Source organism: Heloderma suspectum, chromosome 3 (assembly GCF_057233095.1).
Source record: "Heloderma suspectum isolate Gila_16-S chromosome 3, 16-S_ref, whole genome shotgun sequence".
In the NCBI taxonomy this organism is placed as follows: domain Eukaryota; kingdom Metazoa; phylum Chordata; class Lepidosauria; order Squamata; family Helodermatidae; genus Heloderma; species Heloderma suspectum.
Window position 1 is genome coordinate 101,156,166 of NC_139460.1, and position 24,875 is coordinate 101,181,040.

Below are 24,875 nucleotides of genomic sequence, written 5' to 3' on the forward strand. Positions count from 1 at the left end.
AGCCTCGTATGTGACTTTATAGTGTTTGGCAGGGGAAGTCAATGGAAAAAAAAGAATAAGAAATCAATGTTGCTGAGGAACCTCAAGGCCAGGCTGTGTCTTCAGAATCCATCCCGAAGACGTCTGCTGTTTATGAACGCAACCACAGGTCACACTCTCTGCTGAATCACCTGAGAGCATGGAGGCTCTGACAAAATGGCTGGTTGTTCAGAAGGAATGAAATCCTATAAAAAGGAAGCATTTTGAAATGGGCAGTTGAAGCAGGAAAACTAGCATCAGAAGGAGTGGGTCAGAGCAGCTGAAGTGATGGCTCAGGTCAAGAGAAGTACTGCTATTCCCTGGAAAACTCTTGAGCAGCAACCATCTTTTCAGATGATATCAGGGCATCATTTGACAGTGTAGGATCAGTGGGTCTTTTATTCTGACAAGTACACTTGGCCCCTTTTACTGAGAAGTCCCAACTGGCCTGTACTAGGATGGATGTGAAAGATGCTCACAACTTCCAAAAGCTAAGAAACCAGTGGAGGCTGGTGGCTCCGATGTCAGTGGGGCTGTGTAGCCATTCTGGGTTTCAGTCAGAACTCTAATGGATCTATCCAAGGTGCTGAACCTATTTTGGGGCTTGGATTCAGCACCTTGGATAGTCCCTTTAAAGTTCTTACTGGTTCTGACTCAAAGTCAGAGTGGTTTCACAGCCTCACTAACATCAGAGTCACCAGCCTCCACTGTAAGAAACACTTTGCTAAGACGTTATATGATCATCCAGAGTATATTGAGTACAGTAAAAACAACTTAGATATAGATATGCAGAATAAACACTTCTTAGAGATGCAGAATAAACACTTCTTAGAGAACAAAGAGCTATTATAACTTCTAGGCTATATTATAATTGTGACTACCTGGGACACGTAGAGCATTTCTGCCTAATAAAACTTAGCAGAACCTAAAAAAAGGGAAATTATCTGGGTAGGTTGAAACTGCTATATGTAAGATGCTGGAAATAGAACAGCGAAAGATGCAAGAAAAGGGTGAGCCTGCTGGAAGTGTGATTCAGCTTGTAAACAAGGCATGCTCACCCAGTGCACAACCTTGCTTAACTGCAAAATGGGCACAATTTTCGCTGCCACAGCAAATTCAGCAGTGAATTTGGCAGTGTTGTGGTATGGCCCTGGGGGGTGGAGATTGTGACCCCCTGATCATTGGAAGTTGCCCAGCCCATTTTAAAAGGATGCTCAAAAATGTTTTCAGCTGCTGACTAGGCCAGGGATTTGCAGACTTCAGGCTTGTGGGATCTATTTTGCTTTTTACTAGAACTCTGTGGTCCACAATCAATACTAGCCCAGTATTGTCGACACTGGCATCTGCTCGTTAGGTTTTCAGGAAGGATTCCTTCCTAGCCCTACCTCAAAATGCTGAGATAGGATCTGGGACCTTCTACATGCAAAGCATGTGCTCTACCCCTGAGCTACGGCCTCTCCAAACAAGACTGAAGTGTCCAATAGTAGCTTGTTGTTGTTGTTCAGTCGTTCAGTCATGTCCGACTCTTCGTGACCCCATGGACCATAGCACGCCAGGCCTTCCTGTCCTGCGCTCTCTCCCGGAGCGTGCTCAAGTTCATATTCATTGCATCCGTGATGCTATCTAGCCATCTCATCCTCTGCCGTCCCCTTCTCCTTTTGCCTTCAGTCTTTCCCAGCATCAGGGTCTTTTCCAGGGAGTTTTCTCTTCGCATTAGGTGGCCAAAATATTGGAGCTTCAGCTTCATTATCTGTCCTTCCAATGAGCACTCAGGGTTGACTTCCTTTAGGATGGACTGATTTGACCTCCTTGCAGTCCAGGGGACTCGTAAGAGTCTTCTCCAGCACCACAGTTCGAAAGCATCGATTCTTCGGCGCTCAGCCTTCCTTATAGTCCAGCTCTCACAGCCATACATTACTACTGGGAAAACCATAGCTTTGATTAGACGGACCTTTGTCGGCAAGGTGATGTCTCTGCTTCTTACTATGCTGTCTAGGTTGGCCATAGCTTTCCTCCCAAGGAGCAAGCGTCTTTTAATTTCATGGCTACAGTCACCGTCTGCGGTGATCTTGGAGCCCAAGAAAGTAAAATCTGTCACTGCTTCCATTTCTTCCCCTTCTATATGCCAGGAAGTGATGGGGCCAGATGCCATGATCTTCGTTTTTTTAATGTGGAGTTTCAAACCAGCTTTTGCACTCTCCTCTTTCACCCTCAACAAGAGGTTCTTTAGATCCTCTTCGCTTTCTGCCATTAGGGTGGTATCGTCTGCATATCGGAGGTTGTTGATAATTCTCCCAGCAATCTTAATTCCGACCTCTGATTCATCCAACCCGGCATTTCTCATGATGTACTCTGCATATAAGTTAAATAAGCAGGGTGACAATATGCAGCCTTGTCGTGCTCCTTTCCCAATTTTGAACCAATTGGTTGTTCCATGTCTGGTTCTTACTGTTGCTTCTTGACCCTCGTACAGGTTTCTCAGGAGACAGGTAAGGTGGTCTGGTACTCCCATCACTTTCAGAATTTGCCACAGTTTGTTGTGATCCACACAATCAAAGGTTTTAGCGTAGTCAATGAAGCAGAAATAGAGGTTTTTCTGGAATTCTCTTGCTTTCTCCATGATGCAGCGAATGTTGGCGATTTGATCTCTAGTTCCTCTGCCTCTTCGAAACCCAGCTTGTACTTCCGGTAGTTCTCGGTTCGCATACTGCTGAAGCCTAGCTTGTAGGATTTTGAGCATCACCTTGCTGGCATGTGAAATGAGCGCAATTGTGCGGTAGTTTGAACACTCTTTGGCATTGCCCTTCTTTGGAATTGGAATGTAAAATGACCTTTTCCAGTCTTGTGGCCACTGTTGAGTGTTCCAGATTTGTTGGCATATTGAATGCAGCACTTTAACAGCATCATCTTTTAGGATTTTAAATAGCTCGGCTGGAATACTGTCATCTCCGCTAGCTTTGTTGTTACTAATGCTTCCTAAGGCCCACTTGACTTCACTCTCTAGGATGTCCGGCTCAAGTTCAGTGACCGCACTATCATGGCTATCAGGGACATTCAGATCTTTCCTGTATAGTTCTTCTGTGTATTCTTGCCACCTCTTCTTAATCTCATCTGCTTCTGTTAGGTCCCTGCCTTCTTTGTCCTTTATCATGCCCGTCTTTGCACAAAACGTTCCCTTGAGATCTCCAATTTTCTTGAAGAGATCTCTAGTCTTTCCCATTCTGTTGTTTTCCTCGATTTCTTTGCATTGTTCATTTAAGAAGGCCTTCTTGTCTCTCCTTGCTATTCTCTGGAACTCTGCATTCAGTTGGGGATATCTTCCCCTTTCTCCCTTGCTTTTCGCTTCCCTTCTTTCGTGAGCTACTTGTAAAGCCTCCTCAGACAGCCACTTGGCTTTCTTGCATTTCTTTTTCTTTGGGATGGATTTCGTTGCTGCCTCCTGAACAATGTTACGGACCTCCGTCCATAGTTCCTCAGGCACTCTGTCTATCAGGTCTAATCCCTGAAATCTATTCCTCACCTCCACTGTATATTCATCAGGGATATGATTTAGGTCATACCTGAACGGTTTAGTGGTTTTCCCGACGTTCTTCAATTTAAGCCGAAATTTTGCAAGAAGCAGCTCATGATCTGAGCCACAGTCAGCTCCAGGTCTTGTTTTTACTGACTGTATGGAGCTTCTCCATCTTTGGCTGCAAAGGACATAATCAATCTGATTTCGATGTTGACCATCTGGTGACGTCCATGTGTAGAGTCGCCTCTTGTGCTGTTGGAAAAGAGTGTTTGCTATGATCAGCATGTTCTCTTGGCAAAACTCTATTAGCTTTTGTCCTGCTTCATTTTGTACACCAAGGCCATGCCTGCCTGTTATCCCGGTGATTTCTTGACTTCCTACTTTAGCATTCCAATCCCCTATGATGAAGAGGACATCTTTTTTTGGTGTTAGTTCTAGAAGGTGTTGTAGGTCTTCATAGAACTGATCAACCTCAGCTTCTTCGGCCTCAGTGGTTGGGGCATAGACTTGAATTACTGTGATGTTGAATGGTTTGCCTTGGATTCGTACTGAGATCATTCTATCATTTTTAAGATTGTACCCCAGTACTGCTTTTCCCACCCTTTTGTTGACTATGAGTGCTACTCCATTTCTTCTAAGGGATTCTTGCCCACAATAGTAGATATGATGGTCACCTGAATTAAATTCGCCCATGCCTGTCCATTTTAGTTCGCTGATTCCCAAGATGTCAATGTTCAATCTTGCCATCTCATGTTTGACCACCTCCAGCTTACCTTGATTCATTGATCTGACATTCCAGGTTCCTAAACAATATTGTTCTTTACAGCATCGGATTTTCTTTTCACCGCCAGACACATCCACAGCTGAGTGTCCTTTCGGCTTTGGCCCAGCCGCTTCACTCTTTCTGGCGCTACTTGGAAATACCCTCTGCTCTTCCCCAGTAGCATATTGGACACCTTCCGACCTGAGGGGCTCATCTTCCGGCGTCATATGTTTTAGCCTTGTGATACGTTCCATGGGGTTTTCTTGGCAAGAATACTGGAGTGGGTTGCCATTTCCTTCTCCAGTGGACCACATTTTGTCAGAACTCTCTGCCATGACCTGTCCATCTTGGGTGGCCCTGCATGGCATAGCTTATGGCTTCACTGAGTTACGCAAGCCCCTTCGCCACAACAAGGCAGTGATCCATGAAGGGGAATAGTAGCTTAGGAATGTGGAAATATGCTAAAAATTAAGGAACAGGGTGCCATGAAGCACATGCTTCGCTGAGCACTCTGTTTTCAGTATAAGAACTAAGCACAGTCCTTCACACAAATATTTCTTCTTCCCCCCAAACTGTATTTCAGCAGCCTGGTTTAGAAAGAAAAATCTGTCTTGTTGTTGCTATTTTTAAACAAACGAGAATAAGATCTGCGAATGACTCAGAGATTTACTTGTAGATCCTGAACTATCTTCTGCCCATCTCCATCTCAGACAATGACCAGGTTCACACAGCCAGGGAGGGAAAATAAGCCACAGTGGCTTATTTTCACTCCCTATGTATGTCGGTCGCAAACTGCCTAATTAGTATAATTACCCACGCCAGGGGCAAGTTGTTGTGACACCAAACCCGGCGATGGTGGCTGGATGGGGTGATTTACAAACCCTAGAGTTTCAAGGTGGTTTGTAAACCATCCCAGCAACTCACTTTTGCTGGGTTAGGATGTCAAGATAACCTGCACCAGGCAAGAGTAATTATGCTAATTAGGAGGCCCACAACCAGCATGCGCAGGGAAGGAAATAACCCACTGTGGCTTAATTTTCCCTCCATGATGGTGCGAACCTGCCCAGTGGGATAGTTCCTTGTCATATTTGATATTTGCTAAACATGAAGTACTTCAGTCTTCAATGGGATTTTCTGCATTTGAGTTGTGTGGGACAAAAAAACGTAGAGGTCAGCTGGCTATTATAAAGGGAAATTAGATGGAGCTGTGAATATTGTACATATATTGTTGAAATAAGATAAACAAATGCCTTTGCTTGCTAAGGACAATATACAGGAAGCCCAAGATAGGACAGTGATCACTCAAGATGGATAATAAGGTGTTAGAGTTACTGTTGTAGCCCACTTCTGAAAACCAGTTGTTTGTGAAATGGCAAAGATAATTTGAAGTACTATGGCATACTTTCTTGTGGAGATTATGCCTCTATCCCACCCCTAGCAGACTTGTCCATCGATTTAAGGGGAGCATAAGTATATAAAGCCCCTCATGAAAAGGAAAAGAGGTTGAGGGTGTAATCCTATGTATGTTTAGATAGAAAAAAGTCCTACAACTCCCAGCATTCCCCAGCCAGCCTGGAGAGCTGGAGGACTTTTTTCTATCTAAACATACATAGCATTGCACCTTTAAATTCTTTTCACAATCCAAAGAGGTAAATCTGGAGCTGAATTCATAAGAGAGATAAAAAGGGGACTTGCAAGACTAATTGGAAGAAATGTTGTGGCTGAATTTGAAGCTTATTTAAAAAACTTTTATTCCCCTCAGCACACTTGAGAGTCTGTGTGTGATACACACACACACACACGGAGAAATTATGGACAATTCTCTTGGATACAAGGACAATTAGATGATCCTAAATTTACAGGGGGAAATGCTGAACAGTGTTTATGTACTTTCTTCAAATTAAGTTCTCAGCTTTGGATGGGCTTTCTATTGATTTCAGCAGAAAAAGTAATAAGGTGCTGGCACATATTTCCATCTCAACTTTTTAATGATTGTTTAGGTTGGTTGTTCCCCTACCACCCACCTTTTCCAATGTAGGGTATTTACTTATAAGTTTTTTAAAGGAAGAAATGTGGCTCATTTTGTCATTTCTTCCTCAAGAGAATGTGTTTTCCCTGGGAATAATTACTAGAATGAAATAAAGATCCAGTTTAAAAACTAGCTGGCTAGTTTTATTTTGTGTAGAACGTTTCAACACAGTGAATTAGCTGAGAATGTGAACGAAAGAAAAATATTGGTACTATATGTCAGAAATCTATCATGCGAGATATTTTTAGAATTGGTTTTAAAAGCTGATTTTCAATTTTACACTGTGTTGAACCTGTTAAAATGGTTGTAGCAATTATTACCAATTTTAAAGCTGAAAGTGCAATGTTTCTCAATGGAATGAGTGTTAGGGGAGAGGAGTCTTATAGCAAAACCTCATCCCAGTTCTAGCATCTATATTTCTAACTGGAAAGAGACAAACTGCAGGGACTCCTCAGAGACAACGATGTATGGAAGCATGAGCCACCTTCTTTCACAAGCAACAACCTATTTTATCAGATACATGAAACTTTTAGTAGGTTTCAATAGTAGTCATAACTAGCTGCTTTGTAATTAATTATGTTATGTTTGAGACAACAGGGACAAAAAGAGAGAGATGTCTCATGTTGTGCTTGTAGCCCCCAAACAAAAACTTACACAAACACCTTTTACATGCAAAAGACATGGTCTCTCTTGTGATTAGGTTTAAGAAAACAATAAACATGGGACAAGGTGTCCCAAATTTCTTATCAACCTCAAAAGAGGCTTTATCTAGATTATCTTGGATCTATGGTAACCAATAACTTGCCCCTTAAGGAGAAGCAAAACACTCTTAGTGGTAAAGGCGACATCACTTTTGGCAGACATAAAACTTGCCTGGAAGAATGCCAAGCAAACACTCAGGACAAAAATGATGATGTATTAAATGTGTGTTCTTAGTACTTTTTCCTATGGAAGTGGGATATGGATCACCTCCAGCTGAAAAGTAGCAGCAGCTCAGAGGTTTTTCTGTTTATACTGCATTCCTAGCAATCCATGCACATATAAGTTCAGACCAACTTACCAGACATCTTGACTCTTGTATAGGGACTAGGCTGGTTTGGAAACTAGCACAGGATTCAAAATGAATGCATATGTCTAAGCACATGCACTAGGGTGATATAGTCAGTCTTAAAAAAAAAGTCTTCCAAGGTCTAATGCAGAGTACAAAGAGCATGGGCCACAGACAGCCCCCCAAGCCCAGTCTGGCAGTCCATCCAAGACCCCCCCTCCTCTGCTGTTGAAAAAAACATGACATCACTGCCACCACGGATAAAATGGGGGGGGGGGAATCACTTTAAAAATGCAAATACTGATAAATGAATATCCCCATCCACCCCCTGTGGTTCAGTTGCTCCCAGGGACACTTTCTGATTATGTAGCTTCAGTGGACGCTCTAGGAAGCACTGCAGGAACTCTTTAAGAGCATCTTCTAGATTATCTCCTCAATGACTGACACTTGTTGGCAGTTACTGCTTACTGCTTCTGTAGTCCAGAGCGAAGCACAGCTTTTCACACTCTTAAAAGAGAAAGACAGTGGTGGAGCAAAAGAGGGGGAATGGGAGTGTGGGGTGTGTGTGTGTGTGTGTGTGTGTGTGAGAAAACATCCTGATTATAAAAAAGGGTGTGTGATAAAATAAAATGTGATAAACTAAAATAAAAATAGATGATAAAAATAGATGGGATGGCTAACATTAAAGAACTTTTGGAATTAAATACAGATTGCCTGATTAGGGTTAGAGATGGATGAGGAAGGAGATGGATGAGGAAGGATAAAATAAATAAAATGGGTAAAATAAAATAATGTTGTTGTTGTTGTTGTTCAGTCGTTCAGTCGTGTCCGACTCTTCGTGACCCCATGGACCATAGCATGCCAGGCCTTCCTGTCCTGCGCACTCTCCCGGAGTGTGCTCAGGTTCATATTCATTGCATCGGTGATGCTATCTAGCCATCTCATCCTCTGCCGTCCCCTTCTCCTTTTGCCTTCAGTCAAAAGGCAAAAATAAAATAATAATAGATTATAAAGATACCCTATGATCAATGGGATAGGACCAAGGTTTATGTCAGGCTTCCTGATCCCCCCCAGCGCACATGCTCTGGCAATCTGACACCGGACACCTGAAAACCAGTGAGATTTCTTTACTGCAGGAAATTCCACAGTAAAAGCTTAATGGTTACACTCTTCAGAAATCATATAGCTGATGGTCAGTAGCTATAGGCTCTATGTAATTCCAGAACACTCCAAAGCTAAACACTACTACCATGACTGAGATCATCATCACCGTGGTTTCCTCATTGCCATCCCCACAGTTATGAACACAAGGGAATGGACTCTGGATTCCTGGACACCTAACCCAGGCAATCCTTACATGGGGTTCCAAAATCCAGACAAGTCATGGGAATGATTCTTGGAATGACCCCTCAGGCAATCAAAGGATAAATTCTTGAAAGGCCTAAACAAAACCACACCCATAGAGAGTCCAACTTTGAACCTTTGGTTGATAACTCCAGGCTACATGGTTGAGGCCTATCAAGATCAAAGGAAGGGTAAACCCAGGCATGCAGGGAATTCCGTGCCACCGCTTTTGCATTGGCAGTGCCGTACTGCATGCGTTCAGGCAGAGGAAAGTCCAAAAGTTGTAGATCAAACCCAACCTGCCAATATGCTGAGCTAATGAAAAAGACACAATCCACAATGAGAGTTCAAGTCTATGAAAAGCCTCACAGTACTTTTCATGGCAAGTCTTTAGCAATCCAAAGTTCCAGTTAAGAGAAAGTCCATGTGCAAAGTGCCTCCAAAAGCCCAGATGATGATAGATCCAAACAGAGAAGGCTTTGAGATGTTCCTAGCAAAGGCTCTTCACCTTTGCATCAGCTTAAAAGGGGAGGCGTGACTGTAAGACACCCCTTCCAGATCCATTGACAGACAAGGGCTTTTAGCCTTTCAGCTAGTCCCTGTTCCAAACAGGGTGTCACTGCTCAGCCCTCCAGCAGTGACACTTCAATCTGGGTGACCCTTTTGCAAACCCCACCCCACCTCTGTCATGTTCTCATGGACAGCTTCCAGCCTCCCTGCCTGCCAAGGCCAGACCAGCAGGTGCACAGGGAGTTGGGTGACTCCCCCTGGCTCTGCTCTGGAAACACTGACAAAGATAAGCTCACACCGATTCTGACATTCCAGAGGCTGAACAGGCCCAAGCCCTTCCAGGCTACTTCTAATCAAATCTTAGCTATAACCTACAAGGCCCACTACAGTGCTGAAGCTGGGCCCTTACAGTTAAAGCCTTCATAGAATCATAGAATAGTAGGGTTGGAAGGGGCCTACAAGGCCATCAAGTCCAACCCCCTGCTCAATGCAGGAATCCAAGTCAAAGCATCCCTGGCAGATGGCTATCCAGCCTCGTCTTGAACGCCTCCAGTGTGGGAGAGCCCACCACCTCCCTAGGTCATTGGTTCCATTGTCGTATTGCTCTAACAGTCAGGAAGTTTTTCCTGATGTTCAGCCGGAATCTGGCTTCCTCTAACTTGAGCCCATTATTCCATGTCCTGCACTCTGGGATGATCGAGAAGAGATGCTGGCCTTCCTCTCTGTGACAACCTTTCAAGTACTTGAAGAGCGCTATCATATCTCCTCTCAGTCTTCTCCTCTCAAGGCTAAACATGCCCAGTTCTTTCAGTCTCTCTTCATAGGGATTTGTTTCCAGTCCCCTCATCATCCTCGTTGCCCTCCTCTGAACCCTCTCCAGTTTGTCTGCATCCTTCTTAGAACCAAGAACTCAAGTATAACATGGTCATTTTCCCCAGAGTTCGTGTAACTGCTACTTTATCCACTAAGTCATCTCTGTTGGTTAGGATCAAGTCAAGGATAGCCAATCCTCTAGTTCCTTCCTCCACTTACTATAGGAACAATTTATCCGCCACACAAGTCAGGAATTTCCTAGAGGGGCTATGTTTTGCAGAATTTGTCTCCCAACAAATATCAGGGAAATTGAAGTCCCCCATTACTATTACATCATGTTTCCTTGAAACCTTGGCTATTTGCTTTTCAACAGTTTCATCTTCGTCTTCTCCTTGATTGGGTGGCCGGTAGTAGACTCCGACCACCAGGTTCCTTTTATTCTTTGCGCCATTTATTTTGATCCAGATGCTCTCAATGGGGCTACCAAGCTCATCCTCCTGTATTTCTGTGCAGAGATACGTATTTTTCACATATAGTGCAACCCTACCTCCCTTTCTCTTCCTCCTGTTCTTTTTGAACAAGTTATATCCTTCAATTGCTGTATTCCAGTCATGAGAGTCATCCCATCAAGTCTCAGTTACACCTATCAAGTCATAATTTCCCTCTTGTATTAAGGTTTCAAGTTCGTTCTGTTTGTTTCCCATACTCTGGGCATTAGTATATAGACATCGAAGACCATGTGCTTCATAGTCTGGCTTTCTTCCTACATGTTTCTAAAGACTATTATTGGGCACTATTAGAGCTGTTCTCTTCGTTGAGGTGCATGAGCCTTCGTCCATTGTTACCCCCAACGTTATATCTCCCTTCCCTGTAGGATTCAGTTTAAAGCCCTCCTGATAAAGTTCTTCATGCTGTGGTCAAACACATTCTTCCCAGACTTTGTGAGGTGCAACCCGTCCCTTGCCAACAGCCCATCTTCCAGGAAGTATAGCCCGTGGTCCCAGAATCCAAATCTCTCGCGCCTGTACCACCTTTGTAGCCAGTCATTCACCCGGAGCATTTTTCTTTCCCTTTCCATCCGTCTTCTGACTACTAGAAGGATGGATGAGAAAACTATCTGGGCCCCAAGTTCTTGAGTTTCCTTCCCAAAGCGTCAAAGTCTGACGTGATTTCTTCGTAGCTCCGCGTGGTGGTATCATTTGTTCCCACATGGATGAGAAGAAAGGGATACCTGTCAGTGGGCTTTATGTGTGCAGGCAACCTTTCAGTCAAGTCTCTAATCCGTCCTCCTGGGAGACAACATACCCCGCGAGTCCACGGGTCTTCGCGACATACTTGGGTTTCAATCCCCTGCAGCAAGGAGTCTCCCACTACTACTCCTCTTGTCCTTGTTGTAGGCCAGGGTTTCATCGCCTCTGCATGACTGGCCTTCAGCCTCTTGCTTACTTTCATGCAAGTTCCCCTGTAATTCTTCCTCTGCAGGCTGTCCTCCAGTCTCATTCTCAAGTACCTGGAATTGGTTCCACAGCTTCACTGCTTCCAGTGGTGCAGAGTTGCATCTAGTTCTTCTTCTCCGAACTGTCACCCTTTTCCAAGGAGTATCCTCTACTGCATTTTTTCCTCACTCAACATTTCCCACTTCTGCCTCAGCTTGCTGTTGCTCTTCAAGCTTCTGGTCTTCACTTTGCTCTGTAGTTCCACCGTTCTGTCCAAGAACTCTTCGTGTTCTCTTATTCCCCGGAGGGTCAACAGTCGCCGCTCCAGTCCTCTTACTTTTTCTTCCAGTAGTGTGATCAGCTTGCACTTGTTGCAGGTGTAGGCCATGTTGTTCTCAGGCAAGAAAACAAACTTTGCACACACCTTGCAGGTCACTACCACTGGAGAGTCTTGTCCTTCCATAGCCTCTTATCCCTTTTTGTGTCTAGCTTTCTGATTGTTCTAGACTAGCCTGTGCCTGCTTCTCTACTCACTAGAGGTTAAAAGCAGAGTCCCACTGGTGTGGAAGTGTGTGTTACAAGACAAATAATTAAAAAATGTTAGGGGCCTCCCCCTTGACCTCCCCTGGCCAACTCCTGTTTGCTCCCCCTGTCCGCTCGCTTTGGTCACTCGCTCTCTGGGAGCTGGCTTGTTTCTGTAGTCCCTGGACCAGCTGGAGCAGCTTCCTCTGCTCTGCGCAGCTGGGAGGCAGGAAACAGCTGTGTGTGATATATATACGTGTGGATGTTCATATATAAATGTGCGTGTGTGGGGCACGCGGCCCACCAGCTAACACCAAATGTGACAGTTAAGGCTGAAAAGATTGTGCACTCCTGGTCTAATGTATGGAGTCTTAATGGCTTATTTAAGCCATGATGAGCTGCAGCACCTGCGGGAACCATCCTAAATATTTAACTTCTGACTGTGGATTGTCATGTTGTACGAACCTGGCCAGCGGAGGTTATGTGAGGCTTAAACAATCCTTGGAGAATCCTAGAACAGGCTGTGGGTTGTTTAACCCTCGCATACCATACACAGGTGGGGTTCACATGACACAACAACTCATGGTCGGGGGTTGAATATTCAGGAGGGCACCTGCAGGTGCTGTGGCTCATTGTAGCTTAAGTAAGGCACAACAAGCCATGGTGTGTTGTGCAAAGCCAGTTAACAGCTTGCCTAAGGCCACCTAGTGCGTTTATAACAAAGGTAAGATTTGAACCAGGGAATACCACAACCTCTGCTAAGTCTCTTAGGGAGCTATGGCATCTAGACAGCATCTGGAGGGGCAGAGGATAGTTTGGATTCCGGATCCAAGGTCGAAGACAGCCTCAGACCCAGGAGTCTGAGCTCCCCATCCCTGCCCCCTCCTGACCTCAGACCCAGGAGTCTGAGCTCCCGGTCCCCACCCCCTCCTCGCCAGTGTGGAGAGAACCGCACTGGCTGCCTCTCTGAGGTCTCAAAGTGACCTCGGAAAGGAAGGAAAGGGGGTGGTTCTGTGGGCAGGGAGGTGATTGGAGAGACCAGCTTACAAAGAATCCTTCGGCCTCCCCAGCCTCCTTCCTTCCTACTCTGCAGAGCTCCCGATAGATGGACGAAAAAGCCCGTCTAGCAAAAATGCAAAGCGGGAGGAGTGCAGAGGTGAAGATTGCCTCTGCACTCCTTCCACTCTATAAAGGATGTCTGTCAGCCTCTGAGTTCAGAGCCTGACCGGCATCCTGATAGGACTGCACCCTTAGCCACTTTGTTATACTGGTAATGCATATGGTTGTGTTGACACCATTGCCAGGTGTAGTTGTCATGTCAGGTGATGCTGAGAGTGGAAACATGCACATGGATTTCTGTTACTGGATCAGAATTAATATTTACCTGGATTCATGTACACAGGGAAAGAATGAGAAGAGGTGGATAGACGTGAAGGGAAAAGGAAAGAACAGTACCAAGAAACTGAACTATGGTAATGGAGGTGGAGAGAAGATGTCAATCAAACCTAGCTAGGAAAGAAATGAGAGTATAAGAGGATTGATCCTTTTCACTGAAAATGATTGCAAGATTTTCAGCAGTTCTCCCAAGGGACAGAGCGGAAGGGATGGTGTAAGAAGGAAGTCGAAGTGAACAGAGAGAACATGACCTGAACAATGGGTATCAGATGTGAAGTGAAAACTTGGGATCCACGGAGGTGGCATGAGGGAGAAAATGATAGGCTGAGGAATCAGAAGGATTATCGGTGTGAACGCTGAAATCCCTAAAGATGAGGGTAACTGAAATCACAAGAACAAGCAAAGCCAAGAATCATAGAAATAAGAGATGCCAACATCAGGGAAGAGTAATAAAAAAGAAGATAGAGTGCACCATTATATATTTAGTAATTTGATGTGTTGAACTACAAAGTAAAGGAGTGTGCAAATGTGTGCATCACATGGTATATTTCACCTCCACTCTTAATAGTTAGAAAGCTTAGATTTGAAGGGCTCCCATTGCAATACCGGCAGCCCTATCCTAAAATGAGATTTCCTTTTTCTAGCTCTGTAGCCATGTGTATGCGGATTCCTGGTAAAATCAGGGCTGGAGTAGGAAGTATTAAACCTCAATGGCCAACCAGTGGCTGATTGGCCACTGTGTGAACAGAATGCTGGACTAGATTGCTCCTTGGTCTGATCTAGCACGGCTCTTCTTATGTTCTGACCTCTCCACTACGGGGGAGGGCAGTAAAAATTAGACTCTACCCCCAAAACTAGAAAAAGGTGTGCATGTGGGGGAGACATAGCTGCTTGCTACATTTTAATGTATCTTAAAATTTGAGCCCTAAGAAATAAGTCCTAAGGGATTCAATGGGGCTTACTCCTAAGTAAGAATGCACAGGATTGTAGCATTGGATCCTGAACAGAAACTCCCATTTAATAAACATTTCAATATAATAAGCATTCAGATCAAACAGTCAATAACATGATAAATGGTGCTATATTTTCATTCCTCAGGTTTTGAAAGATAAGTGACACATGATTACTACCAGTGTTACACCCATTAACAGTTTTGCACAGAACAAATTAATTATGTGAAAAAATGTAATGGGCAAATTGCTCCACAGAAAACTATTTAAGCACACCCTTGAACAATCACATTTGCCAAATTTCACATAGTACTTACCAGAAATGCAGGAGTCTTGAACCTTCAGAGAATGGCCATTCAACACAGCTATTTAATCTTTATTGCAGTGAAATGTCTCAGTTGCAGCAGATGTTGATGAGGCCATCTGGAAGTCATAGTGACAGGACAAATAAGTAAAGTATAGTTCTTTTTTACTGCTCCCTGAAGAGCCTTAACTAAAATGTCCTTCTAATTTAAAAGCATCTGGAGCTATTTATCACAAACAGTTTAACAATGCTACTGGCTGCTATGGGAAAATACAGAACAAAATAGACTAAAAATGGTTGTAGAGCCTACTGCAGAGAATGCAGAACCTAAGTTAACTGTGGTTTCTGGTTTGTTCTTGCACTTACCAGCATGTTGAATATTAAATATCTACAACAGTTATTATAAACTAGCACAGTAACTGACACACACTTACTAAAACAAGCCTTCTGTAATACGTTTGGGGGGTGGAGAGGAGGGTATGCATGTTTGCACTATGTGTACATTAATGTGTGATATTAACTATATGTGATACATTTGTGCAATCTTTCCCCCTTTTTTGAGAGGAAGAACTACACAAATTGTTTGCATCATCTGCTACATTATAGGCATGAAGGGGATTCTTCTGGTAAGTGTATGAACCAGTCCATAGAAAATAGAGGATGTGCTAAAAGCCATAATAAAAGGAAAGAGAGTGAAAGATGTAGCAGACTGAAAGAAACTAAAGAAGCAACAAATACAGGAAAATGCATGGTAAAATATTTGGTATCGTTAGCTTTTGGACTAGTTCCAGAGATTAAGAGATGTGAAAGTGATTTGAGAGAAGCTTCACTTCCTGTAGTGTGCACACACTTTTTATCCTGCTGTTACCTCAAAACAAATAGATTTTGATGTCTTTTTTAATAATTAAAAAAACTACAGAACCGATTTATCAAAGGCAAAGGTGGAATGAGTATAGATGCTATATGCAGTGATTCCTCTTTCAAACCACCTTTCACTCTCTGAAAAAGCTCTCCAGAATAAGAGATGCAAAATCAGGAAAACTGATATAACTAAAAGATGCAATTATGCAAGATTTCAAGTTTCATAGGACTCTTCAATCAGGCAGATGGAAATGGAGATATTCTCAGCTATATACTGTATATGGCAAGGTTATTTATAACGCAAATTATTTTTAATCATTTCACGCAAGCAACGACCTAATCACACCGTTTTTGCTGAGCCAAAGATTGTTGTAATGGCTTACAATTTGTAACCATCATACTTACTATTTTGTGTACATTTGAAAAACAACATACTTTGTGAACACTTAACTCTCCTGTCCACATTAGAAACTTTGGGCAGAATCTAACAGGGCACTTACACCCCCACTGATTCTCTTATGCCCCACCAATTCTGTTGCGCAAATGGCCCACACTGCTTCCGCAATCGCGATTTAGAGCTTCTGGGGCAACACAAAATGAGTGGAAACAAGGGTTTCTGCTTCTTTGGAGGCTTCACCTAGGAAGCACTAATTTTCCCTTGTGTAAGTGATGGGTCCCACTTGCAGAACAAAACTGAATGCACCACTTGTGGAAGGTAATCAGCAGGGGATAAAGGAATCAGCAGGGGTATAAGCGCCCCATTGGATTCTGCCATTTATTTTCCTCCTGTGAAGTGTACTGCAAAATAAGTAAATAATAGTACATCCTTCTTTGGGATGTTAAGGACTCAGAGTTCAGACATTTTAAGAAGTTCTCAAATATTTGAACTCAATGATACTGAATCCCCTCCATTATTTTTGTTAGTATATTAAAAGGAACCTTTAAATCAGGGGTGGAGAATGTATGTCCATCCAGATGCTGGTAAATTGCAACTCCCATAAGACCTAGCCAGCATAGCCAATGTAAGGGATGATGGGAGTTGCAGTCCACCAACATCTGGAGGACCACATGTACCCCATTCCTGCATTAAGTTCTGGAGGTGAGGCTGAGGTACACTAAGTTTTTGAATTAAAAAGCTTCTCTGAGATACAGTCAGGGCCAGAAATATTGGAACAAGGATAACTGTTTTGGCACTTGGCCTCTGTACCACCACACAGAAGTTGAAAAAAAACACACCCAGGTGGGAGCAAAGTCAGGACTTTCAGCTGTAATTCAAGGAGTTTGACAAAAGTGGGGCACTACCCATTCAGGAAGGACAGCCAGTGGCATACACACACACCCATCGTTGGTGGCTCATAAGTAATGGAACAAACCAACATCATTTCAAACTCAAGGATTGCCTTTAATACCTGGATGAAAATCCTTTGCAGTCGATGACTGCCTGAAGTCTGGAACCCATGGACATGACCAAATGCTGAGTTTCCTCCATCGAGATGCTTTGCCGGGCCTTTACTGCAGCTGCCTTCAGCTGCTGCTTGTTTGTCTTTCTGCCTTCAGTCTTGTCTTCAGTAAGTGAAAAGCATGCTCTACTGGGTTGAGATCAGGTGACTGACTTGGCCATTGAAGAACATCCCACTTCTTTGCCTAGAGAAACTCTTGGGTAGCTTTTGCTGTATGTTTGGGGTCATTCTCCATCTGCAATATGAAGCGGCGTCCTATCAGTTTGGCAGCATTCGGCTGAATCTGAGCAGAAAGTATAGCCCTATACACTTCAGAATTCATCCTGCTGCTTTTATCAGCAGTCAGGTCATCAATAAACACCAGTGACCCAGTTCCATTGGCAGCCACACATGCCATGCCATAACACTGCCTCCACTATGTTTGACAGATGATGTGGTAGGCTTTGGATCATGAGCTGTTCCTTTCCTTCTCCATACTTTTCTCTTCCCATCATTCTGGTACAAGTTAATCTTGGTTTCATCAGTCCAAAGAATCTTATTCCAGAACTGGGCAGGCTTTTTTAGGTGTTTGCTGGCAAAGGCTAATCTGGCCTGTCTGTTCTTGAGCGTTACCAGTGGTTTGCACCTTGTTGTGAAGCCTCTGTATTTACATTCAAAAAGCTGTCTCTTGACTGTAGATGTTGACAATGGCATGCCTACCTCCGCAAGAGCATTCTTGCCCTGGCTAGATGTTGTGAAAGGGTTCCTCTTCCCCATGAGCAGAATTCTGCGGTCATCCACTTTAGTTGTCTTCTGTGGTCTGCTAGGCCTTTTGCTGTTGCTGAGCTTGCCAGTTAATTCCTTCTTTTTCAGGACGTTCCAAACTGTTGCATTGGCCACTCTCACTGTTTTTGCTATCTCTCTGATGGGTTTATTTTGTTTCCTCAGCCTAATGATGGCCTCCTTCACTCGCATGGACACCTCTTTGGACCTCATGTTGGGGGTTCCAGTGAACAGCTACCAAATGCAAATGTAACACTCAGAACCACCTCCAGGACTTTTATCTGCTTGATTGGCCATGGGGTACCCAGGAAACAGGCCACACCTGGCCATGCAGCTGCTTGTCAGCCATTCATTCCATTACTTATGGAATGAACCAACGATTGGGGGGGGGGTGTCTGCCCCTGGCTATCCTTCTTGAATGGGTAGTGCCCCACTTTTGTCAAACCCCTTGAATTATAGCTGAAAGTCCTGACTTCGCTCCCATCTGGGTGTGTTTCCTTTCAACTTCAATGTGGTGGTATACAGAGCTCAACTACCAAAACAGTTATCCTTGTTCCAATATTTCTGGCCCTTACTGTACATATTAATAAACTGAAAGCCCCCTGATGTCAAGAACAAGAACATTGGTATACAATTTGTGTGTGTGTGTGTTTTTCTGACCTCAAAATTAAACATTATAGAGATCTGGATTTTTCCAATTACCTGTAGATTAACTATAAAGTTTGTCTTCCATGCTTATTCTATACAGTGATTGGAATATATTCTTCTCCTCTTCATCTATAAGCAGCTATTTATATGTTCCACAATCCGTATTAGGACTGAAAGGTCACAAAATGTGCACAACCTTTTGAGTTCTCCAGAACTCTTCAACACACTAGGTGGCAAACAAAGAAAAAGGGGGGCAGACAGGGAAAAAGTGGCTGATGTTGAAGTCATGGAATTTCAAAAATTGGAATTTGGGGATTTTCTTATGAGCAACATGGCTACCATTGCTGTTTATATATGATATACATCTAAACAGAGTTGAGAATTAACCTTCTTCCCTTCTGTCTAATGTAGACTTATGTGTACCTTAAAAGGTTACACCAGCAGAAGCTTATAGCACAATGCCTGTCTTGTATTTGCAATATATGCCATAAGAAAAGAAAATTAGAACAAAGCCAGGTTAGAAGACTATAACCGAGCTACAGGCTGAGGTGTATTGTGTGTGTGTGCAATTTTGAGAAAATAGTTCTAAAAAATGAATGTATTTGGAGAAAAAGATTAAGTGAAGGTTGATTAAACAGTATCTGATAGCTCAATTTCCCATCTAACATATTGAGCAATGCAGCGAATCAAGGAATTCTCAGCATGCCTCTAGGCTGACTGGATGTTCAGTAAATTATTCAATGCATCAATTAATAATTACACACTGAAACCTTTGCCAACAAAGTAGCACAGATTTGGGGGAAGGATTCACCAAGAAAAAGATAAGTCTTGATTTGGGGCTGGGGTTTTGATTTGGTATATATTTTAGAATCCTACAGCACATAAAGTCATTATCCCAGTTATAGTACCTAAGGCAGCCAGCTAAGCATATTCATATATCTTTTTATGCTTTATTCTTTGAAAATATGAATGGGAGTGGATTATAGATTGATCTAATGAATATTTAAAAATAGAACTTATGTAACAGAATATGAAAATGTAATGCAGTTAAAGATCTTCATTTTCTAAAAATCACTATATGGCCTACAGATGTATCCACTGTAAGTAAGAGACAAAAATTAGATACTTGTTGCTAAGCAAATTGAAGCACTTGTTCTTTAAACAGTAAGCATAATCTACATTCAGTTGGAATAGTTATACAGGAGGTCACAATGCCTTGACTGTTGCATGTTTATTTTCTTCATTTTGGTTTTTCTTCTTCAGTAAGAACATTTTAAAACCACCTTAAACATGTTTAGGTTCTCTTGTACAGTCTGTTAGTGCCTTTCATACAATCCACAGGACAGCTATACATTCTTTCGGTACCTTTCCCATTATTGATTTAAATCCTTTTACATTTAACAACATCTGAAACATTATTACACACCAAGGCTGTAATCCTATACACCAGAGGTGAGCAACATGCAGCCCATGGGCCGCATGTGAACCCAGCCACCTTCAAATTTGCTGGTGTGACACTGACAGTGGCAAAACAAGCAGCGGTTTGCCACCAAGTTTTGGAAGCAAACCAAAATGGTGGCCTAAAAAAACCACTGCACCCCAGTGGTGGGAGGCATTCCAGGTATTTATTCAATTCCATGTCTACCTCCCTACTTGAAAAGTCGATATGCCCTAAGTTGTTCTCTGACAAGGTTAACTAGCAAAATAGCACTATTATTATGGTGTAATAACATCTAGGCAACCCTCCAGAACACAGCTGAACATATGAAGCTGCCTTCTACCAAGTCAGATCACTGGTCCATCTAGCCCCTCCTAAATAGAGTGGGTCTCCTGGGCTTCATACAGAGATTTTTCCTAACCCTGATTTTTTAAAACCAGAGATGCCAGCAACTGAATCTGGGACCATTTGCATGAAATGTGTGTGTTCTGCCACTGAGCTCTTTGCCAGTTAAGCACAGTCAAACAGCCCAATTCTAACTTCCCTCTAACTGAGGTCCCTCTAACTTCAGTGGGATTTATCTCCCATTAAATATGGTTAGAATAGGATTGTAAGGCTGGATTCAGACATAACATGATACTATGGCTTATTTAGCTCAACCATGGTTTGTTTTAATGTGTGAAACCAAACTTGCCCAGAAACTATGGTTTGTGGCCAACAAACCAGGATCTGAAATCACAGTTTGAAGCTGGTTTGCAAACCACAGTTTCTGCTAAATGTGGTGTGCTGTTATGTCTGAATTCATAGACCATTTAACAATCAAAGTTAGTGCCATTGTTCCACCTCAAGAGCTGTTGTATCACAGAGATGAGAGGGAACTCATAAACATCTGAAGCTAAGTCCTGAGCAGGTAGGAAGTCAAAGTAGACAAGCACCTCAAAACCATGGTTTGCCTGGCTGTTTGTACATCTGGAAGTTTGATCTATAGTGTGGGTTCTTCTTCACTATGGTTAGCACAAATCATGGTTTCATGTTATATTTGAACCATGCTCTAGCCTTCAGGTCTAGATAGACTACATTTTTAATATTCTTATAGCTTGAAAAGCTTTGGAGGAGAGCAATATGGTTCCAGGAGAGTGTTCCAGGTACCATAGGATACTTCTACAACACTGCTGCAGAAAGCTGCTGCAGAAAGCCGCTGAGGAAAGAACCATGCTGGCTGCTTTCTGAGGTCTGTAAGGGGGTGTTCCAGTGGGTGGGGAAGGGAGAAGACAGGTCAGATTATGAAGAATAGCCTCTCCAGCCCCAGCAGCCCATAGGATTGTGCCCTAAATTAGCGTGTAACAATAATATTTTCTTATTCTATCTAGTGACCATCCCAAAACTTACAAACAAAAATACATCAGTGTTGTGATGTTGGAATCCTCCTTCAAACTTCTTGCTAATAAGCAAATATAGTCCCATAGAAAGGAATGTAGACAATCCCATTTACTGTAATAAGCTTTGGCATCAACACCATGCAGAAGGTTTAGTGGAAGTGTTCAGTTGGTGCTAATGGATTACTGATTACTGTGAAGTAATCAGGGCTGAGAATAGTAATAAACTCATCAAAATTGTATCTCATCAGTTTGACATTGTTTGCTACTGGGTTGGGACTGGTTTGCTTAATCACTTTTCTTTAATGACCATATTGGATTTTTGCAATCTGAAGGAAACTGACAAATACACTTAAAGCTAGCCAGAAGCCTATATGAGATTGTAAAGACATCATAAATCATGGGCAAACATGACATTTAATATCGTTTGAAATCCAGGGAGTGATGGAAACAGAATGTGGGTACAGCTAAAACAGGAATTGATACCTTTCAGTTAATATTTCTGATTGAAGTCAATAGTAAGACATTGATTTTAATGGGAGTTGGATGGCACCCAGGAATCATGAGTTTTTCACAGAACTCACTTTCCCCTTCTATTTAAGAAAACAAAAATAGCTTCCCTAATTATTCTTTCTGAGATCTACTTCGGAGAATCAAAATAACAGAAAAAGGATTAATGTGTAGCATAATGAAAAATATATCAAAGAAATATGAGAGGCAGCAATGTCATTACCAAACTGTGAATTGGTCTGTGAACTTGATTACAGAAATGTTAAACATTCAGCTATGCATTTTTCACCTTCCTACTACAGTCTTTTGTTTTTCCTTCTACTTTTGTTCCCATCCTCAGGAACACCCCTTATCCCCCCCCCCCGCAATGATTTTGTACAAGGGAAACTTGACCTACATGTAACCCCACAAGTCTCAAAGGAAAACCTAGCAGCCAAACCAAAGCTTTGACACCCAAACTTTAAAAAAGGAAAAATAAGTGTGTGTGTGGGGGGGGGGGGGGAGAACAAACCCATTTCATTTAATACTTGCCAAATGTTTATGGTGCATGGTTATTATGTTGCCAAATGGATTTTATTGCTATAGGCAGTGACCATCCTGCAAGATACACAAGTTTTTTTCACTTGATATATTTTGCACAAGGTTGTTTTTTTCCTCTCTCTTTTAAAGGAAATATACAAAATGCAAGGAGCCACCTTGTGGATAATTTGGTGATCTGATCCACACAGCCTTTTATTATAATTATTACATCAAGTACAGTCTGGAAGCAAAATTAAAAACAAAAAATAAAATAATAAAATAAAACAATCACCTCCCATACAACCAGATATGAAATAGTTAAGACAAGGACAAAAAAAATCATAGTAAACCCTCTGCACATCATTCTTGCGGCTGCTAACAGCTTCTACGTCTGGTGGGGCATTAAAAGCTCGGCTCCCCCACAGCCCCACAACTCCCTGCGCCATAAGTGCTCCGGGAAGATATCAGGAGTGTCACCTACCTGCTTCGCCCCCTCCTCCCGGGAAGCTGTAGCTTTCTAGTGAGGGAAGGGTGGGACTTACTTCCTCTCGCGGCTGGCTTCTCTTTCTTTCGCTCTGCCCTGATCGAGGCGCAGATTAAATAGCGCGGCTGAGAATGGACGCCTCGACCTAAAATCCGGGGCCCATTTACTTGGGAGAAAGCCCACTGCCGGCACTGTGACTTCCGAGTAAATAAGCAGAGGCTTGTGCTATCGGTTCTCCCCCACCTTTTAAAAATTTATTTAACTTTAGGAGGCGGCTGCCAACGCTGTCCTCCCGGCGAGACTCCTACTCACCCGCTGCTCTTCCTCTCCTCCTTCCCCCGCTTCCCATGTTGATGCTCTGCCGCACCGCTGAGCATTTGCAGCACAGGCAGCCAGACACCCAGAGGAGGAGGGAGAATGCGCAGAGCGGGGCTGTTTGCCGGCGGCCCAAAGCAAGTCGGGACTTGCTTCCCTTCAGTATCATGGTTAACCCTCCACCCCCCCCCCCTCGCCCGGTTCCCCCGTATGTCCTCCTCACTTGGGCGGTTGGAAGGAAAGGCCGAGGCAGCTTTTTCACCTGCTGCGGCGACAACACCGCGAGAGCCTCTCACGCTCTCCCGGGGCTGGGCAGGGGCCAAAATAATTCGAGCACCACTGACTTTGTGGCTGGAAACCACCGGCTGCCCCTTGCGCCGCGCCTTCCCGCCTAGAAAGGCTTCTGTGGCGGTAGCTTTGCTCACGCGAACAAACCGATGCGCAGATGCTTCTGTAGAAGAGGTTATTCAGAGAGGTCTCTCGCGTCTGTACTGTTCACTTGATTCTGCGTGATGAAGGCCCTCCTAAGGCTGCCAAGCAAAGACAGAAATCGAAGAACGGTCCGCAGCATGGATGAACCCACGTGTGGATGATGATGCACAGCCGCCATGTTGAATACATTTTAGAAATGGTTACTCAAAATCCACAGAATTCCTGCTTTTCATTTATTGAGTCTATAGTGACTGAAAGACCGCCCCACCCCCTTTACTAACTAAGGTGATGGGGATTTCTTTTCCTTGCCTTTAGCATATTAGGAGATTGAGGGCATTTCTACACCAGCCTAAAATCCTGCATTTAAAACCAGGCTTTCTGCTTTTGTTTTAAATGCAGGATCACCACTGACTCCCTTTACGTGCGCTCTCCGTGTATCTGAGTCTTCCATTATCTTTCATTGATCTCGATCCTCTTGCCGCTTTAAGCCTTTTCACTGAGGAAACTGAAGCAGAACACAATGGGGGCTGTGTTTCCACCAGTGATTTGGTCCAACCTGGCAGCTCGGTGAGGTCTCTGTGTTTCCATGACATCGTAGCCATTCAGCCCCAGCCCCACATTTTATCACTGAACAACCAATTCTTCTGAGACCGGTTATAGTCTGACTTTTCCAGCTCACCATGGCTCCGTTACTGCCCTGCTTCCACAATCGCACTGGGTCTGGTATCATAGTTCTGCCCATGGGGCGTGTAGCCCAGTCTTTGTGGGTGTGTCACTCTGACCTCCGTGACCCAACCCTTCTCTCTCTGTTTTCTGGAAGTTTCATTGCCACTTTGGAGCAGGATGCCAAGGGACAAACTTTTAAAACATTGAAAATAAGCACCAGAACACAGCCCATGGCCCTGGGGGGTGTGTGTCTCTCATTGTGCTGAATGAGGCTTGCCCTCTCAATGACCACAGAAATAACAGAGAAGTCCCTCAATTGACAGGGCACATATCAAAGCCCAATTCCTTAAATGCGATGAAGCGCAATCTCGAGGCTTTGGTCCATTGCCATAGGATGTAACTCATTCACAGCTTCTATACAGAGATCCTGTGAGTTAAAATGGGGGCTGGTTTCAGTCTCTTTCCCACAACAAATCCATTAGTGTCTCCTCAGCAGTAACTCCCATTGAGGAGGATGAGGTCCTCTGGATTAAAATCGGGGCTAGTTTCCCTCTTTGTGTTCTCCCCCCCTTCCCACCACAAGCATATGTGTGTCTACTCAGAAGTAACTCCCATTGTGCTCAATGAGGCTTGCTCCTGAAATGCAGGTGCATCTGGACTTTCAGGGGAAAGGAGAAAGGGAGGGAGAAGGGGGAGCAGAGCTGATTCCCTCTCTTCGCAGCAAAGCTGATTCCTTTTTAAAAATCCAGTACTCCTCC

The 24,875-nt window shown here is 43.5% G+C and overlaps 1 protein-coding gene across 4 annotated transcripts in view; it reads right to left on the reverse strand.

Moving 5' to 3' along the window:
* Window positions 1–23,610, reverse strand: part of LOC146350005 (uncharacterized) — a 66,578-nt gene extending 42,968 nt beyond the window's left edge. For 2 of the 4 annotated variants that reach the window (XM_084843973.1, XM_084843977.1), the window contains exons 1-2: window positions 23,017–23,288; window positions 14,660–14,765 (exon numbers count right to left, since the gene is read on the reverse strand). The gene's annotated coding sequence lies outside the window, so the exon portion shown is untranslated. Of the gene's footprint in view, window positions 1–81; window positions 225–14,659; window positions 14,766–23,016 lie in introns of all 4 variants that reach the window. The other 2 variants (XM_084843974.1, XM_084843975.1) reach the window with 2 other exon arrangements.
* Between the last annotated feature and the right edge of the window lie 1,265 nt (window positions 23,611–24,875).